The sequence below is a fragment of the Manis pentadactyla genome, chromosome 15 (genome assembly GCF_030020395.1).
Source record: "Manis pentadactyla isolate mManPen7 chromosome 15, mManPen7.hap1, whole genome shotgun sequence".
Taxonomy (NCBI): domain Eukaryota; kingdom Metazoa; phylum Chordata; class Mammalia; order Pholidota; family Manidae; genus Manis; species Manis pentadactyla.
The window spans coordinates 21,718,406-21,735,609 of NC_080033.1; the positions used below are offsets into that span (position 1 = coordinate 21,718,406).

The 17,204-nt window shown below is 44.1% G+C and overlaps 1 protein-coding gene and 1 long non-coding RNA gene across 2 annotated transcripts in view; one reads left to right on the top strand and one right to left on the bottom strand.

The window, feature by feature from the left end:
* LOC118934400 (uncharacterized) overlaps window positions 1-17,204 on the top strand; it is a 212,594-nt gene that overhangs the window by 93,788 nt on the left and 101,602 nt on the right. The gene's annotated exons all lie outside the window — the stretch shown is intronic.
* On the bottom strand, window positions 3,978-8,586 carry LOC130681164 (uncharacterized). The gene is made up of 3 exons (XR_008994211.1): window positions 8,504-8,586; window positions 4,326-4,636; window positions 3,978-4,243 (listed from the first exon to the last, which is right to left on the bottom strand). It is a non-coding gene; the product is annotated as an uncharacterized LOC130681164 (long non-coding RNA).

Below are 17,204 nucleotides of genomic sequence, written 5' to 3' on the forward strand. Positions count from 1 at the left end.
TTTTTTAATTGAATTATTTGCTTTTAGTTTGTTGAGGTGCGTGAGCTCTTTATATATTTTGGATGTCAACCCTTTATCGGATCTGTCATTTATGAATATATTCTCCCATACCGTAGGATGCCTTTTTGTTCTATTGATGGTGTCCTTTGTTGTACCGAAGCTTTTCAGCTTGATATAGTCCCACTTGTTCATTTTTTCTTCTTCTTTTTAAATGTAGACAACTACTCTTTCCAGATAGATTTTCAGAACACAGGGACAGTATGCTTCTTTTATGGCAAGATGAAACTAGCATTCCTATGACAACAGTGTATCATTTGTCTTTGATTCTGGCTTTTATTCAAGCTCTTTGCAGGCTTTGGCGTTTATATATAAATACTTCATATATAAAATACTTGTCAGCTGCCTTCAGTCACAAAGTTTATTTCTCTTGTGGATCAGGGTATGGCTTATTTGGAAATGAACCATAGTCATAGCGGGTAGTGACAGTGCTAATTTCTTACCTGTTCCCACCTCTCATGGAGTTGGAATTTCTGGTGCTGGTCTTAGAGCTTCTGTCATGCCATTAGCTCGTCGTACAATTAAGTAAAGCAAGGTTTCAAACAACCTTCTCAAGGCCATACAGCTGAAGAGGAGTTGATTTGACCTGAAATCCAGGCCCTGACTCCTAATCTGAGCTGTGCTGTGCCTCTGTCTGTATTTGATTCCATCTCTTTCTCTTTGTGGGCTTGCCGCTGACTGATGGATCTAATGGACTGAACTTTCAGTGAAGTATTGTCATTGCTCTACTCTCCTAAGTCACAGAGATGTTCTTTTTCAGTCTTGCCGGGAATGACTGAGCTATGCTTGGACCTGTGTTGTAGATGACATGAATTTATAAACTTGTCATATATATAGGCACACGTTTAAAAATAAAATATATTCTGCAAGTGGAGTTTGAGGGTCCATTGTGTTGACTAGGTATGACAGGTGAAGGACTCATCTCTTGGGATGGGTATGGGCATTGCACGCGTCTGCCCTGAGCTGGGATGGGGCTGAGCATTCTAGTGTGACCGCCTAGAAGATCAGTCCTTCAGCGCTAGATTTGAGGGGACCCACAGTGCAGGGTTGCCCCTTGTACTGTAGTCTGATGGGCCGGGTGAAAGGGTTTAGCTCCCTGTCAGTTTCGGCAATTTGTATTGAAAAAGTGGTCTTGCTCTCTCCCCTTCTGTTGCTTACATTTGCCGTCCCCGCAAAGCAACATTTCATGTTTCCTGTACCTGTGGTGAGAATGGCGAGCGGAGCATCCTGCAGTATTCATTCCTTCAGCTCTGACAGGGTAAAGTCAGAATGTTTCCAAACTCAATTAAGGTTTTAGAGAGACTGTGAAATCCCAAGTACTGTTAGCGGAGGGGGTATGGCGACAAATTCCATGTGACACAATGGCGAGTTATAAAAGAGAAGTCTCTTGTTTGTTTTAGTGGTCTCCAGACAAATTTTTGAAAAAGTATTTGTGATTAAGAAGACCTGCAGCCAAACGAAATCTCCCTTCTCTGTGACAGCCACGATGACCAGGGCTCCTGCAATCCCATCAGCATAAGCAGTGCTGCATAGCGGGAGGAGCTGGCATTTTCAACTGCGGTGTGAGTGACTGACACCGGGTACCAGCAGGAGAATTAATTGGGCACGTGCTTCCCGAACATTGTCTTGACTCGCAGCGCTCCTTGTGCTCGCTAAGGAGACCTCTGAGGCTTAATCCTGAGCGCTGTAGAAACCAATCTCGCAAAAAGCCGCTTAGCTCCCACCCAACTGGTTCAGACATGTACCCTCTGCTGTCTACCCTCATAGCCCCCAAATTTAGCTTTTCTCCTCTTTCCACAGAGGACAGATGCTAGATCTGACAAAGCAGGGGAAGCTGGCCAGCATACCTCCTACCTTAGTGTGGAATCCTGTCCTTGCATGGGTCCTGTGGAACGGCCTGGCACATGGTTTCTGCAGCTACACCCACCTTATCTTGTGGCTCCTGTGGTTCTACCTTTTACAGAAAACTCAAGGGCTGAGTCGGACATGCTCCATGCCATTTCCAACTTGAGGCCTTCACTTGATGAGGCCAGGAGGAAGGGCAAACCAGTACACATGCTAGAAGTGGGTGTACTTCCTGCTGTCTGCAGCTGCAGGGGTCTCTAGGCAGCCCCACTGCAGAGTGTGAGTCCCCAGGGCTGTGTCCCTTCCCTGGGTAGCTCAGTAAGCCAAACTCAGACCCGGCTCCCTCTCCTCCCCCACTGCTGGTCAGCAGCCCCTGCACCCACTCCTGAAGTCGAGTGGAAACGGGGAGGAGAAACTCTTCTATCTTCTGGTCTCCAGGACAAAAACTTTCTGTCTGTTCCACTCTTGATAGCAACCAGCCCCCGGCCCCCGGCCACAACCCCCAGCAAGTGAGAGTGTAAAGAATGGAAGAAGTAAGCAGGAAGAAGTCTGGACAAGTAAACAGTGGCTGCTGACAGAGAAATGAGAAGGGAGAATTTAGCTATTTAGCTTTTGAGGTGTTTTAGCTTTTCTCCAGGGGCCAGATGTCTAACACCCCAGGACCAGGGGGAATCTCTAGCTCAGCAGAAATAGGCTGTGTCGAGCCAGAGAAGGTAGGCACTGTCTCAGTAGATTGTCAGCCAGGCAGCACAGTTTTCTTTAACATTCAACTTCACACCTTAAATAGGTTGGCACTGCTGGTCATGGCCTTGAGGTGTTCTACAAAGTCGACCACAGAAACCTAGACACACCCAGACCCTTATAAACTCAGGGGCAAGAGGTTTGAACAAACAAACAGGGTGACTTGCCCTCACCCGAGATAATCTTTCTACCCTGTCCCAGGCAGGGGGAAACAGGCACACACTAGCAAAGCCTTGTCCTCTAGGAGACCCCAGTATCGGTGGACAGACCTGGACAGAGGGACAGCTGGGGGACAGAAGCTATAACCAGAGTTATCCGGGTGCTTGCAATGGGCAGAAGTGGAAACAGGGTGGAGGGAGGGAAGCCCAGGGCCTGGCTCCAAAGCTGGCCTGAATGTCACGGTGATGTTTCCTACCCTCTGCCTGCCCCTCCCCTTTCAGGGCATCTCCAGATCCTGTGGGTTCAGGCTCCAGACATCTCCCAGGTGTGTCTCCTCTCTGTGCCCTTCCTTTCCTCGGTGCAGGTCACTTCACTACCCTGTTCAACTCCCTCCCATGTGTTCGCATCCCCCTTAATCCACACTCTTTACCACGGCAAACTTCACCAAGGCGTGTTACGGTGCAGCTATGCCTACTTGTCCAATCACGTCTTTCAATCTTTATCGTTCTTCATCTCACCACACTGGCTTTTCTGCTGGTCCTAGAACAGGCCAGCCTCATTCCTACCTCAGGATCTTTCACTCGCCATTTCCCCCTCCAGGAATACTCACCCTGAGGTCTTCACGTGAGACTCCCTCCCTCACATCACCATTTAAATGTCACCTCCTCAAAGAAGCCTTCCCTGACTACTTGTGTGAACTAGCACCCCCTTATCTCCCCATCATCTTATCCTATTTTAATTTTCTTTATAGCAATTATAATTACTTGAAATCATACCATTTTCTTTTTTCTCTGTTCCTTTAGTTTTGGGTGCCTGGAGGAGAGGGGCTTCAATCATCTTATTCACCAGTAAAACCCAAGCATCTAGCACAGAGGCTGGTATTGAACAGGTGCTCAGTGTTGAATAAATGGATAGACAGAACACCATCTACTCAATCCTGCCTCTCCTCTCCTTACCTGCATGTGCGTGTGCATGCGCGCGCGCGCACACACACACACACACACACACACACACACACACACACACAGGGAGGGAAATACTCATCAGGCTCTGCATTTCTTACAGAACCTGCCTGTGACCTGCCCCAAGTTGTACAGGTGTCATTGTGGGAAGCACATCTCTGAAGCTGCCCTCAAAGGTGTTTTTTGGAGGCTAAGGTCTTAAAGGATCGGGTATGCCATGTGGGAATACACTTTAATGGAACAGGGAGGTTTGGGGCCTGGCCTTGGACAAGCTGGATTTAAAGTCAAACACTGTAACAGAAAACCATTTTATTTATGCTACGAGGCCATACTGGGGTCAGGAAGGGCTGGGAATAAAGAAGCCTGTGGGCCTCCGTTGGAGGTGCTGCTCAACTCTTTCCATTTTGTTCCTTCTCTGGGAGCAGCTCTTCTGGGTCTCTTGAGGAAGGCTCATTCAGGGCAGCTCCGGTTCCAGTCTCCTGTGGTGGGCAATGGCAGGGCTGGGTCAGTGCAGGGAGAGGCGTTAGCTATTTTAGGCACTTAAACCCTTGCCCTCCTTACACAAGTGGCATGGCCAGCAAGCTTCTGTGGGGTCAGCCTCTTGCCACGATGTTGCAGCCGCCGAAGTTTGGGCGGGGGGCAGCCTAGCTCTTGGTCTGACGCTGAAGTTGCATGTCTCTTGGGAGCCCGCCTGGGGACTGGCTTCTCTGCTTCCACCTTTTCTGGGGTGGCCACAGGTGCATCCCCATAAGACCGGTAGCCACCAACCAGGCAGTATGTCTCCCCATGCCAGGTCACCTGGGTTTCACCACGCCCTTGGTAGAGGAGGTGACAGTAGCCCGGTGTAGGAGAAGGGGAAGCCGCTGCTGCTCCTGCAAAGAAAACCAGAACCGATCAGGCCCTCCTCCTGTCCACAGTGTCCTACCAGGACCTTCCCTCTGTCGTGTCTGGGAATGGGGAACAGATTTCCTGGTCTCCTGCTGAAGCCATTTGATCTGCTTGGCATCTAAAACCCAGCCTTGGCCCATCACCTCTATGAATCCCCTAGAGAAGCGAAGTTGGCTGCAGAAGCAATTCTGTGGAGCGTGTGGCAGCAGGAGACCAGGAAATCTGTTCCCCATTCCCAGAATAAAACACAACCTGAAAATGATGGCGATCAGGATCCCCCCCATCTCTCCCTTCCACCACAGAGGAAACATTTGTTAAAGTCTGTCACTTCTGAGGCGGCTTTAATGGAAATACCTTTCAAGTTTTGGAAAAAAGAATCTAACAAAAATCAGTTAAGAACTCCTCTCCCCTTGAGCCCCATTTGTATTGCCTTTTTCAACCACGCTGAAGTCTAGCCCTCTGATACTTTCATGTAGATTTGAAAAAGGCCAACTGCCAAAGCAGAGTGACCAGGAGGCTCAGGCCAGAATGTGGGTGCCTAGTCTAGGCTCACATCAGCACCATCTCCTGGGACGTCTTTTCCTCAGCCGTTAGGTCTCAGTGTCCCTTTATCACTCCCCTTGGCTCTTCTGCTCTTCCCGTGGATATGACACCCTTTTCCCCGCTACTCAGCGGCTCAGTCTGGGATGTGTCTGATGGGACCCATGTGGACAGTATGATGAAGATGCCCAGGTTTGAAGGTGAGGTTATCCGACCACCGTGAAAGGATACGTGGGCTCAGCGGCAGCCCAGGTGAAAAACATCATCCACACTGTACAGACATGTTACTAAAAGACTATTTTAGTTCTACTCAGAGGGGGAGGAAATGAGGAACAGCTCTTCCTCAGACTGCTGCGTTTACACAGAAATGCACATGACTTGCTAAATGGCCAATCAGGAAAAGGTCCAGAAGGAAGTATTTGTAGCCCAAAGGTGGGGGGAAGGCTACATTGATAAAGATTAGAAACTTTCTGAACGCTTGCCCAGGGATGACACTTCACTTGCCCTCGGCGGTGAGCAGGAGCACCGGTATGAGTTAACAGCTGGGGAAGTTCTGAGGTGTTGCGGGCAGGCCCGAAAGGAACATGTGGCAGCCAGGTGAGGCTGTGTGACTCTTGTACAGATGTCCCGCCTAGGCCTACCTGCTGCGCAGCCCTCCCAGGGCACAGAGGATAAGCCACACCGAATATGGTTGATCCAGTCAGACATTCTCAGGCAGCCAGACCGCTCTCTGGTCACCAACTGGTAGGAGAGCTTCTCCAAGAACACTGTTTGCGTACTCATGCTGCCATGGCAACAGTGCGGCCTATCAGGTCATCGATATCCAGTGAGGTCACGTACGGAATCTTGGGACTTGAGGGGCAGGCTTCAGGCTCTCTTGTGGAGGAGAGCAGGGTGGAGGCAGAGGGGCACCCTACGTGACCCTCACATCTAGCCCTCCCTGTCCACATGCCCTAGTCAAGTAGCCACTTCCTGTGGAATGTACCTGTGGGCTGGCACGGGAGGGCAAGACACCCACATTCTGAGATTGGCTCGAAAGGCAAGATCAGCCTAAGAGATAGCCAGGGTGTGTGGCACTGACCCTAAGGATGCCACCGTTGGAAAGGCAGAGCTTTGTGTGGGCTAGGGAATCAGGGAAGGCTCCTCGGCAGTGGGCCTGAAGGGCGAGTGGAATTGGGACCTATGGAGAGGAGAGGGAAGGCGCTCGCTCCAGTTGGGAAAAATAAAAGCAAAGACAAGTTCTTCTTAAGCGTGCCCTGCCCCAAATGTTAATCAGAGAAGCTTTGTGATTTTACAAGTAAGAATTAAAAAAACCAAGAGTTGAAGGGGCCTAGATTACACCTTGAATTTAATGACTGACGAAAATAGCCTGCATTTGTAGATTTTTCATGGTGGGCAGGCCCTTAGAAGTCACCTGAGCCAAACTCCTTACCTCACTGGCGGCAAAACTGGGACCCAGAGAAAGGGGAAGCCCCAGTCCCAGGGTCAGAGGGCTGATGTGGGGCAGAGCCGGGCTGGGGCCCGTAGTTCTTCCATCCCAGACCTGGCTTCTGCTTGATTGGACAATGGAGAACTTGTCAGAAGATTCCCTATACTTTTCTGTGGTGCCAGGTTGCCTCTTTTTGCTCGTTGAAAATGAAATAACACAAGTGGTATTTTGTGTATCAGGAGAGCTGACACTGCACATTCCTACCACAAACCCTGAGTCATCCAGGCCAGTGCTAGTACTGAATCACCCAGGTATTTAATTTCTCTTCTGTCACGGGTAATTTATTGTAGTTCTTTGTGTTCTCCAGAAGTCTACGCTCTGAGTGAATAATGATTCGGTGTAGCTCTCTTTCACTTAGTCTCACAGGATTGTAAAGAATTACCCAACAACACATTTCTTTCTGTCCTTTTCCTCCCCTTCCTAGATAGAGGTGCCTGAAACAATAGGAGCTGTTAAGGTGTAATTTGCTTTTTGGTGGTAGTTGTAACTGAAAGCGGACAGATACAGTAAAAAGTGAAATGATACTGTCATCTATCCACGGTTTACATATTCAAAAGAAGAGAAGAGAGCAAGAACCAACCTCAACTTTTGACGCCTCCAGGGAGGCTTTACTCATTAATCATGAAAGTTACCACTGAACACCGTTCCTGTGAGTAACTGGGGGGGAAATCCCAGGACAAAATACCTTTGAAACCGAAATCAGTCAGAGGGAGAAATAAAGTGGGACAAGCCCACTTTACTGCTTTCAAGCAGTCATCCATTTCTGCTCTCCCGTGTCTCTCGTGACCTGGCTGCAGAAGAAGGGACCCCACCCAACCTCTCTGGTCCAGATAGGCCCTCGCTCGCCCTTGCAATTACATATCGATAGGGAGATAGACTACTTCTCTCCACCCTTTGGAAACACCGATTGATATGGAGATGCTCTAAGGCCAGGCAAGAGATTCTGCAAATATTGCAATTTTACCCACAGTCTGTTTTAATCCTATTAAGTCTAATTAATAAGATTTGGAAGGCAAGATTTACCCTTTAAATTAAATGCTGAGTTTCTTTTGAATGATATCATTGTGGAAACTTAGATTTCTAATAAAAACCGTATTTGATAGTAGGGAATATAATATATATTTAAAAATTGTAATTGTCTTCCGGAAGTTCTTACTGAATGATACAGAGTTGTGATTAAATAAGTTGTAATTTAGTATCAGCTGTTTACTAGAAGAATTTTTTGAAACTGAGATTTTTATAATTAAAAGTGACAAAATGTTGCCAAATTGGCATCTTTGGAAAAAAGCTAAAATAGCATTTTACAAAGATATAAGTCAGTAGAGTTTGTAGAATACTCTGTGTATTATCGTGGGGAAAATCGAAGTTCCTATGTCCAGGATCCTCACCTTCACCTCAACTACTTAAGGATGTAACTGGCCCACTGCTAGGCTACTGCTTCCACACCCACAGGCGATAAGCTATTATTGACTGAGTCACCGTACAAAGAGCTCGGCCCAGTGCTCTGGGTGGAGGCAGGGACGGAGGAGGATGACAGACCTGCCAGTATGAGTATGTTGGATGCAGACTTAGTTCTAGTGCTCCACCTATCTCCTACCTGTTTCCGGCCAAACCAGCCGGGTAATAAACCCTTTTACCCCCGAGAATGTTCCATTGTCATTCCTTGGTCTCAACTGAATCCATGGTGAACTTGCCCCAGGGCCGAAACCCATTGGCCAGACAGTTATCAACCCCTTGAGGTTGGTAGGGATTATCATCTTTGTATGGATGAGGAAATTGAGAGGAGAGATTTGGATTTTAACCTCAGGGTAAATCTACTCACCTTCAGCTAGTAAAAGTGAACATTCTAGCTTTGAACCAGGTATGTGGCTTCAAAGTCCAGTCTTCTCCTGTTCAGCCATTCTGTTTAAAAATTAAAAAAAAATTATTTTACTATCGCCTCAAAACTTTTTAAATAGAAAAAGGTATAACATTTTTATTTGTTCATTTTGAAGAAAAACGGTATAAATAGCACCAGTTATTCCTCTGATGTACATAAAATTCCTCCCTTTGGCAGCATCCGAACAGATACAGCAGTGATTTTGTTGGTCACGTAAGTTCTTTCATTGTTATTCACTGTTCAGACACCAGTGCACTCCTGTGTTCGCCTTTTCATCTGTCTTTTTTATTAGCCAGACGGATCTGAAACATTTCAACTCGGAGCAATTTAATTGGCAAAAGTTCTGAGACAGGAAATATGAATTAATTATTAGTTACTTTTGTTCTAAAGCATAAAGATCTCCAACTTGGTTCTGCCTCTTTAAATACCGAAATGGCGATTATATATTAATAAGACCCTTATTAAGTAGCCAAATTCTCGATGCTATGTAGCCAAGTTAATATGTGTATAAAAATACATTGTGAAATTGGTGTATATCACGTGCCCTTCAGTTTTGGGCAGTATAGATGTTGGTTTCGCACCCAACAGATTGCCATTGTAGGGTGTGTGGTTTTTGTTTTTGAAGATGAAGGGTCGTTCTCGGTTTTTCTTTTGCAGTCTGCACTGTAATGATGGTCTACTTACCTGACTGGCCTGATTTTAATCATCTGGTGCCTGGTTCTTAGTGCAGTTTCATCTTTGCTTTTTCACAAGCTTGCCATATTGCACACTTGTTTGCTGCATTGAATTTCTTTTAGTGACTGTGAAAAACACGTTAGTATTTTAACGTAGTCTCCAGGTTTCAGGTTATACCTCAAAACACAGAGGAAAAAATCCCTTTCTGAGGAGGTCTTTTAAAAATCATTACGGTAGAATGGGAATATTCATTATTTATACATCATGTATTTTTCCCTAAATGTTGTACAAAAAAGTGACAGTTGAGCTGAGCATGTGTTAATCAAATGTCTGCATTTTCCTGTGTCACTGACAGTTTCATTGTCCGTATAGTCCTGAAATGCAAATACCGTCCGTTCTGTACAAAGCTATTATTAATCTGAATAGTTATTTAAACAGTATTGAAGTCTTTTAACTACTGAGAGGCCAGACATTTAAGATGGTGAATTTACTGTTCCGTTTGAAGGATAGTGCTGTTGTTGAGGGCACGGCGATCTGAGATGCTGGTGTATGTTGCAGCCACACATTCTGTCTAAGGCTAAAATGGCAGAACCTGCCTGCTGCTGTATAACATCTTTTAACTACCATTTATTTTAGCATCATGGCACCTGCAAATTCCTGCTGCTCAGTTAAGGGACCAGCTTCACACGTAACGTAACTGGTGTTACAATCCGTGGCCACAGCACTGCATCCCAATGCAGCAAATGCATTTTCCACGTTAACCAGACATGACAGCTGAAGTGATCATTAACCATGCAAGACGTCGGAAGTCATCAAAAATTCACATCAGAGTAATTGTAGTGGCTCAGGTTGGGGGAAAAAAGTATCAGAGCATTCCTTGCCTACACGTTGTCTCTCCCCCTCTTAAATCTTAACTTGGCGCAGTCCGTTAACAATAAAATACCTTCTCTAACCTAGGAACTGTTACTGCCATCAGTTTGTGCTTTCAAACTGATGGCTGACTTCTCTGAGTTTTCCTAGAGCAGCCGGTGTGATGATGCTGTGCCCTAGGGGCTGCTCGCACCCTTTTTGAAGGGGATCCTGCAATCTTATTGTCTAATTGGACTCTTTAGTGCTTCGCTCATATCCACGTTTGCAGGGTGTTCCCTTTTGCATTTTCTTCTTTCTTTCTCCTCTTTCTCCTCCCTCCCTCCCTGATCCTTCCCACCTCTCCATTCTGGCTGTTTGGAGTGGGAAAACTTGAGCCCTGGTTCCAACAGAGCTCATCCCACATAGAAGGTGTGGAAGATCTGCAGTGACCAGCAGCTTCGACTGGTCTGTAACTCCTTAAATTTGAGAGCTGCACGTAGGATTTCCTGTGTTTTGTAGTGTAATTAAGTTAAGTGCACCTTAATAAATAGAGTGACAGCATGTTGTTGGAGTACCTCTGAAAGACAAGGTCTTGGTTTGTTTAAAAATTTGGTATCAATTCAGAAGCATTTAACTCAGTGATAGAAAAAGTACACAATTCTCCTGAGAATTGTTCAGATTTGTGCCTTGTCATTCTAATATTTTTCTTTAAAAAAAAATGTGCTGTGTGGGGCCGAGAGGTATTTGCTTAAAGATTTAAATAGTTGTTTAGGATTTTTGCAGGCTTCCTCTTTAAGCAGTAAGTCGTGTGGACTTTGGGATTGTTTAAAAAGATGCATGTGAAGTGCAGAATTCTTAATGAGGAGAAATATTAAAACTTTTTTTTTTCTTTGCTGAAACTAGATACTTCTTTGGGATTGTAGGTGATTGTGTGTGTGTGAGAGAGTGTAAGATGCCTTGTCAAGGAATTCAGTCATTTATATTTTGTTCTAGGGAAAAAGTGCTGTTTCAGAGGTATTTGGAATCATCTGACAGGAAATGCTTTGGCGTAAGGCTTTAAATGAAAAGAATGAAATAGTAACACCAGAGATGTGGATTCTTAAGTATTATCAAATGTAGGGAATTTAAACTAAGATGGTTAAATTCATCGTCGAAAGAGTATGATATGATTCCTTTAAGTATATTTCAAATTTTTGATGCAGAGAATGTGAATTGTGTAAGTGAAGCGAAAACTTCCTAAGTCAATAAGCATTGTCTAGAGGGTAGTATGATTACAAAATGTTGCGTGTAACACTTTTAATACTTTGATTAATATCAGAGATAAAATGCTTTCGATTGAGAGTTAAAAAGCACCTTGCTTGTTGTCTTCTCTTAAAAACAGCAACAAAAGACAATGAATGATCTTTGGCTTTTTATCCCAAGGAATGTATTTGTATCATGGGACCTGTAGGGTCTGGACTTCTCTCCTAAGCATGGGTTTGGAAATTGCTCACCTAGTTGAAAGATTTAGCTCCCTTCAGAGGTGTGGGACTTTCGGTACTATTAACAATGGGAAGACTTAAGGAGCTGTCAAGTGGGGAATGGAGGAGAGCTGCTCAGGGAAGGGAAAGGAACTGTGAGAATTCCCTGTCTCTGCATTGGAAGTCTGGATTTATCCATGACTGAGACTCCTTGAAAGCTCTGACCCAGTGCAGCATTGCGAAGAATTGATTTCCGAGATGACACGATAAGCTGTGGTTTGCATTTTGTAAAGATGGAGGAGACCTCTAACACTGACCCTGTGTGGGAGATGACTCAGTTATCCGTGCCTTGATACAGTTGCAGATTATTTTGCTTTGAAGTGGATGGATGCCAGCGCCTTCGTCAGAGCTCCTTAATTGAATGTATGGAAATGTCTCAGCCACCGTTTTTAACAATTAGCTGTATCATGGTTGAGGTGAGCTGGGTTCTGAAGGCAGCTGCAGGGCCATTTCATTTACACTAGGTTCTGTGGCATGAGAACTTTGTTACTATAAAACTCAGTGAATTTGCACACTGTATAGAAGCGTTCTCTGGGAAGGTGAATATTCCCAGAAAGAAAATGGAATCCTTTTGTCTACAGTAAGTATTTCTCATAAAGCGGTGAGAGGTTGAAAATTTGTCTTTGGTTGAATGGGCAAAATAGACTTTAAAAGGAATGCTGCAAATATTAAAGGTGTAACAGAGGTTCGGGATGTATGTTTTTATGAATGTGTTCAAAACCAAGTAAGATACATATATATATATATATATATATATGTATATATATATATATGAGAAATCTAGGTTTTATGAATGATTTTAACACGTGCTTTAATTAATTATGCATTGGTAATTTAAGTTGAGAGGTATAAATTTATCACTAAAGATGGAAATGACACTTGTGAGAAAAAAATCTAAACATGGTCCATTTAAAAGAGTTCTGGTTTCTTTTTACTGTCTTTCACAGTTTGTTTTCCATTCTTGAAGAAAATTGCTGGATTTTAGTTTCGTGTTTTCTTTTTTAAGATTGAAAACACTTCCATTTTAATGATCTATGATAATAGCTGATGAAACTGTGTAAGAAAAAATGTTTTAACAAAACAAGATTTTGTCCTAAAAGGTCAGTAGATTGAGGCTTTCGTTCTCATTAATGGGGATAATTCATAGTGCCGTCTGTTTAATTAATAGTTGTGACTTCAGAGCTACCTGTGGAAAACTCTTGTTCGTCATTGTACGCATAGAAATCTTGATTTGTAAAATTAATTGGATCTGACTCGGTTTATTCCTTTGTTTCTTTATGCGGTTACTAAGAGGGAACAAGTGGATTTTAACTTTGATTTGTATATTTATCTTTCTAAAGGCACTTAATCCTGGAGAATTTATACTAAGAATATTTTACAATAAGCTGTACCATGAAGACTTTGCTCAAAATGCTTAGGTTTGCGGAGTTGAATCTTCCCAGAACTGGATATCTGAGGATCCTTTGAACTTGTTATCACGTTTATAAAGCCAGCTGTTCTTCCAGGTCTTGCTGCACTAGCTGTTGTTCGTCCTATTCACTGAATGCAACTTTCTTTAATCAATAGATGTTTTTGAAACTAGGGGAGAGGAAGATTTTCACACATCAGGCTTTTCGTTGAAATAGGAAGGCTCAGTTGTGCTAAGCCCTGTTTAGAACCCTACAAAGATAGCATAAATCTTGCATAAATCTTATGCTTGCAGTATTGGAGCCTAGATCTCAATATAATTTTATTTTAATCCTGGGAGGGAAATTAAATGTATTAACAGGTCAGCTATATGGTAGCCTGCAAAGGGATTCTCTTCCCTTGATTTTTATAAGGCTTGCACTTTGAAATAAACGAGTTTTATTTAGAAAGAAAGGAGTTTAGCAGCAAATTAGAGCTCCATCTTAACCGTAGCTTTGCTTGCATGACATGTTTGAGTGAATAGCATGAGGGGGGGTCCCAAAGCCTTGGAAATTTTTCAAGTAAAATTTGGTTAAGGATTCTGGTCTTCTTTTCTTTCTCTGGCTTTATGCAGGCTGGTACTAAGTTGTCTGGGGAGATACGAGAGACCCAGTTGCTTTTCATTTTCTGCTTTGACCATGGTCTACTCAAGTTTGGCTACTGGGCGGAGGCTCTCCCTTCCGGTACTTGCAGGGGATGAGCCCCAAATCTCTTCAATGGGAAGCTCTTTAGTCTTCTCATGAAATTTTAGCCTGACTGTTACTATAGAGTTAGGAGCTGGTTCTTTTTGCTACAAAGAAAAAATGTATTCATATGAAACCTTTGAATGCTCTGGCAGTGCCATAATGTAGATAAGCGAGCATGTCGGCCCGCCCGCTAGGAAACCTTCCATGGCCCTGAGATGGCAGTGAGCAAGTAGAAAAATGGCGTCACCAGGAACGCTGTGATAAGAAGTGGACCGCACGGGTCATTTTCCTTCAATCAAGTTTGAAGACTTTAGGAGTAGTGCCTTGCCGATTTACAGTTAATTTTTATTTTGCAGGAAGACAGAAATTTTGAGATTTCCCTGCGGTAAAGACTTGATTAGCACTTTTATCTAAATAGCTTCTGATCGTTGCTTTTAAGAAACTGGTGGCAAAACTGGATAAAAATAAAATTTTGAAAAGATGTTTTACGGAACACTTCTGAAATTCCTTATTTGGTGCTTTCTTCTTCTTTTTTGTTGTTTTCTTTTTTCTTTTGGTATCATTAATCTACCATTAGATGAGGAACATTATGTTTACTAGGCTCCCCCCTTCACCGAGTCTCCCCCACAACCCCCATTACAGTCACTGTCCATCAGCGTAGTAAGGTGCTGTAGAATCACTACTTGTCTTCTCTGTGTTGCACAGCCCTCCCCGTGCCTCCCGCCACATTATACGTGCTAATCATAATGCCCCCTTTCTTTTTCTCCCCTCTTATCCCTCCCTTCCCACCCATGCTCCCCAGTCCCTTTCCCTTTGGTAACTATTAGTCCATTCTTGGGTTCTGTGATTCTGCTGCTGTTTTGGTCCTTCAGTTTCTTTCTTTGTTCTTATACTCCACATATGAGTGAAATCATTTGGTACTTGTCTTTCTCCGCCTGGCTCCATCCATGTTGTTGCAAATGATAGTATTTGTTTTCTTCTTACGGCTGAATAATGTTCCGTTGTGTATATGTACCGCATCTTCTTTATCCATTCATGTACTGATGGACACCTAGGTGCTTCCATTTCTTGTCTATTGTAAATAGTGCTGCGATAAACATGGGGGTGCGTCTTGTCTTTTTCGAACTGGGCTGCTGCATTCTTCGGGTAAATTCCTGGAAGTGCAATTCCTGGGTCAAATGGTATTTCTATTTTGAGCTTTTTGAGGAACCTCCATACTGCTTTCCACAATGTTTGAACTAATTTACATTCCCACCAGCAGTGTAGGAGGGTTCCCCTTTCTCCACAACCTTGCCAACATTTGTTGTTGTTTGTCTTTTGGATGGTGGCCATCCTTACTGGTGTGGCGTGGTATCTCATTGTGGTTTTAGTTTGCATTTCTCTGATGACTAGCGATGTGGAGCATCTTTTCATGTGTCTGTTGGCCATCTGAATTTCTTCTTTGGAGAACTGTCTGTTCAGCTCCTCTGCCCATTTTTTTAATTGAATTATTTGCTTTTAGTTTGTTGAGGTGCGTGAGCTCTTTATATATTTTGGATGTCAACCCTTTATCGGATCTGTCATTTATGAATATATTCTCCCATACCGTAGGATGCCTTTTTGTTCTATTGATGGTGTCCTTTGTTGTACCGAAGCTTTTCAGCTTGATATAGTCCCACTTGTTCATTTTTTCTTCTTCTTTTTAAATGTAGACAACTACTCTTTCCAGATAGATTTTCAGAACACAGGGACAGTATGCTTCTTTTATGGCAAGATGAAACTAGCATTCCTATGACAACAGTGTATCATTTGTCTTTGATTCTGGCTTTTATTCAAGCTCTTTGCAGGCTTTGGCGTTTATATATAAATACTTCATATATAAAATACTTGTCAGCTGCCTTCAGTCACAAAGTTTATTTCTCTTGTGGATCAGGGTATGGCTTATTTGGAAATGAACCATAGTCATAGCGGGTAGTGACAGTGCTAATTTCTTACCTGTTCCCACCTCTCATGGAGTTGGAATTTCTGGTGCTGGTCTTAGAGCTTCTGTCATGCCATTAGCTCGTCGTACAATTAAGTAAAGCAAGGTTTCAAACAACCTTCTCAAGGCCATACAGCTGAAGAGGAGTTGATTTGACCTGAAATCCAGGCCCTGACTCCTAATCTGAGCTGTGCTGTGCCTCTGTCTGTATTTGATTCCATCTCTTTCTCTTTGTGGGCTTGCCGCTGACTGATGGATCTAATGGACTGAACTTTCAGTGAAGTATTGTCATTGCTCTACTCTCCTAAGTCACAGAGATGTTCTTTTTCAGTCTTGCCGGGAATGACTGAGCTATGCTTGGACCTGTGTTGTAGATGACATGAATTTATAAACTTGTCATATATATAGGCACACGTTTAAAAATAAAATATATTCTGCAAGTGGAGTTTGAGGGTCCATTGTGTTGACTAGGTATGACAGGTGAAGGACTCATCTCTTGGGATGGGTATGGGCATTGCACGCGTCTGCCCTGAGCTGGGATGGGGCTGAGCATTCTAGTGTGACCGCCTAGAAGATCAGTCCTTCAGCGCTAGATTTGAGGGGACCCACAGTGCAGGGTTGCCCCTTGTACTGTAGTCTGATGGGCCGGGTGAAAGGGTTTAGCTCCCTGTCAGTTTCGGCAATTTGTATTGAAAAAGTGGTCTTGCTCTCTCCCCTTCTGTTGCTTACATTTGCCGTCCCCGCAAAGCAACATTTCATGTTTCCTGTACCTGTGGTGAGAATGGCGAGCGGAGCATCCTGCAGTATTCATTCCTTCAGCTCTGACAGGGTAAAGTCAGAATGTTTCCAAACTCAATTAAGGTTTTAGAGAGACTGTGAAATCCCAAGTACTGTTAGCGGAGGGGGTATGGCGACAAATTCCATGTGACACAATGGCGAGTTATAAAAGAGAAGTCTCTTGTTTGTTTTAGTGGTCTCCAGACAAATTTTTGAAAAAGTATTTGTGATTAAGAAGACCTGCAGCCAAACGAAATCTCCCTTCTCTGTGACAGCCACGATGACCAGGGCTCCTGCAATCCCATCAGCATAAGCAGTGCTGCATAGCGGGAGGAGCTGGCATTTTCAACTGCGGTGTGAGTGACTGACACCGGGTACCAGCAGGAGAATTAATTGGGCACGTGCTTCCCGAACATTGTCTTGACTCGCAGCGCTCCTTGTGCTCGCTAAGGAGACCTCTGAGGCTTAATCCTGAGCGCTGTAGAAACCAATCTCGCAAAAAGCCGCTTAGCTCCCACCCAACTGGTTCAGACATGTACCCTCTGCTGTCTACCCTCATAGCCCCCAAATTTAGCTTTTCTCCTCTTTCCACAGAGGACAGATGCTAGATCTGACAAAGCAGGGGAAGCTGGCCAGCATACCTCCTACCTTAGTGTGGAATCCTGTCCTTGCATGGGTCCTGTGGAACGGCCTGGCACATGGTTTCTGCAGCTACACCCACCTTATCTTGT